Source organism: Neofelis nebulosa, chromosome 17 (assembly GCF_028018385.1).
Source record: "Neofelis nebulosa isolate mNeoNeb1 chromosome 17, mNeoNeb1.pri, whole genome shotgun sequence".
In the NCBI taxonomy this organism is placed as follows: Eukaryota; Metazoa; Chordata; class Mammalia; order Carnivora; family Felidae; genus Neofelis; species Neofelis nebulosa.
This window is the reverse complement of record NC_080798.1, coordinates 17,570,510-17,573,160: the sequence shown is the minus strand read 5'-3', so window position 1 is coordinate 17,573,160 and position 2,651 is coordinate 17,570,510. Positions and strand designations below refer to the sequence as shown.

At 39.0% G+C, this 2,651-nt stretch overlaps 1 protein-coding gene across 1 annotated transcript in view; it reads left to right on the top strand.

The window, feature by feature from the left end:
• Positions 1 to 2,651, top strand: part of ZNF260 (zinc finger protein 260) — a 117,670-nt gene that overhangs the window by 133 nt on the left and 114,886 nt on the right. The window lies entirely within an intron of this gene.

Sequence of the window (2,651 nt, the reverse complement as noted above, 5' to 3'; positions counted from 1 at the left end):
GTGAGTTGAAACCCGGGTCTGGGTGCGGGAGTAGCTCACTGCAGGAGGCCTGGAGTTTCCCAGGAGCATATGGGACGGGTAGAGGCAGGAACGTCAGGCCTGTATGAAAAAGGTGATTGTGGGTGTGTGTGCGATTGTGTGCCTGCGCCAATGTGGGATGTGATCATGAGTGTATGCGTGTGTCAGAGAGTGTATGTATGCGCGCGCGCATGGTGGGGAGGCCCTGACTGGCCCAGATTGGGCTCCTGGGCCTGAGTGGGGGCGGAGCCATTACATGACCACGGTCAGCGGTGACTGTGAGGTGTGTTGTACTGTGAACTGTGAACTAGTGACATTGCTATTGTGATCAACTGGAGACTATCAAAATTGGCCTAGTGTAGCTTTTTTACTTTTAGTAAGATAGAGCGTCATTTTTGCAGTTCTGGGGCTGAGGAATCTGTGGACAAGATCCCTGTGTGACTCGATCTGTGCCTGTGAAAGACTTCGAGGCCCTAGTTAACCACAGAGGCCCCCTGTTCTAAGCATGGCCTTTGTTGCCTTCATCGGTGCACCCTCTCTGTTGTCCAGCCTAGTGCTTAATGCATTGAAGGCATAGAGTACATTAAGTGTAGCCTATTCTGGACCCAGTTGTAAATTCCATGGTTTCTTAGAATTGTTGCGCTGGGTTTTCTTTCACTGCCTGTGTCATTTCACCTTATAGCCACACTGCACAAAAATACTGGTTGCACAAAAATGGCTGTCAAAGGGAAGTTGAACATTTGAGACCTAGAACGAATGTTATAACTAAAAAAGCAAAGCCCTGTGTTTATTAAGGAGATTGTAGGGCTGGAATTAGCCACCGAAGACAGGATATTGAGGCTGCAACAGTGGGATTACTTCCTCTGGAGATTCCTCTTGGCAGCTCTATGAGGGCAAGCCCTGTATTACAGATCCACAGCATTTTTATAGCACTGTTGACAGGAAACTGCTGTGAACATAGAAACAGACTCCAGTCCCTCCCTTCTGGGAACCTGAGTTTTCTTTATGATACAGGGAAGAGTCAACAGTATTCAGTCTTCCTCATACTTCCATTAGTGTATGTTTATGTATGGGGGGGGGCTTGCTAGTGATGAGGAGATGTGTTCTTGTTTAGCCTGTCTGGTCTCCAGGAAAGGCCTACTATGTCATGATTCTCTTTTCCTTCCAATTTTTGCTGTATTCCAAAAGAAGAGCCATGAGAGGAGAACATTGTTACAGTCACACATCTCAAAGCCAAGCTAAAAGTCATTTTGAGCTTTCTCTTTGTTTTATGAAATTTCATTTTTGTTTTTTGTGATATAAAATAACTTCATCTGAAACGCCCTGAAAAATAGTGATTTAGACATTTACCTGGGCATTCTCTTCCCAATTAATGATGGTACCATGAGGATGGATTGCCCTTGCCTGTTCCATCAGAATTCTTCCTACAGTTAATATTCATATAACCACTTGGAAACACCTCCCCTTGTACGCTTTTTGTGTAAGCATTCTTGTGATGCAGAAATAGTCCTTTTTTATTACACAGTTATTTGTTAAGGAAGAGACCAATGCTTGGGTAGAATTACACATTAGATACTTTAGATATTCTTCAGACACGAGTGGAAAAATGGCATGGTAGATGGTTTGATTGATTTCAGACTATATAATGGTCTCTGAGTCTCGAGCAGGAATCAGCAAACTTTGACCTTGCAGGCCAAATCCAGCTTGTATCCTATTTTTTTATGGCCTGTGAATGAAGATTGGTTTTAACATTTTTCAATAATTAAGAACATGTCAAAAGGAGAATGGTATTTCATGACATGTGAAAATTATATGAAATTCAAATTTCTGTGTCTACAAATTTTTGAATTTGATCAATAAAAAAATTGTGGAAATTTGTTATCTCTCTTATTAAATAAGCACCTACATAATATCCTTGATTTTGCCTTTTGGCCCATAAAGCCTAACATATTTACTCTCTGGTCCTTTACACAGGTTTGCTAACCCCGAATCTAGAGTATCTAAATGAAAATCTTAGTTTTACCATTGAGTGTTTTGAGTTTGGATAATATATTCAGTATCTTTCTATTCCATAACTTATTGTTTGTAAAATGCAAATAATAATATGAATTTCAAAGGGTTTTTGTGAAGATTAGTAGTTAATATTAACAGGGCACTAGAACAGTGGCTGACAATAATAAGTGCTTATGTTAAAAATGTTATTATGTGAACCATCTCAGTCATTCCACATTCATAATAAGGAGCAGTGAAAATGAGAAGTTAATTGTAAGTAAGAAAATGGGCCATGTGCTCAGATGGTCTAGAATAGGAATCCTTCACCTTAAATGATTTGCCTTGGAACTGTATACCCAATTGTATATTTTATTTTATTTTATTTTATTTTATTTTATTTTATTTTATTTTGTTTTGTTTTGTTTTTGTGTATGTGTGTGTTTTATTTGTTGTTGTTTTTTTGTTTTGTTTTGTTTTGGTGTGTGTGTGTGTGTATTTATTTTATTAATGCATATTTCTCCTGGGGAAAAGCATATAATTTTATGATAGTACCAAAGGTGTACATGACCCAAACAGGTTTTAAATCACTAACCTAGAATCAATAACTTACACCTGGAAGTCAACTTTAGGATGAGTTTGCC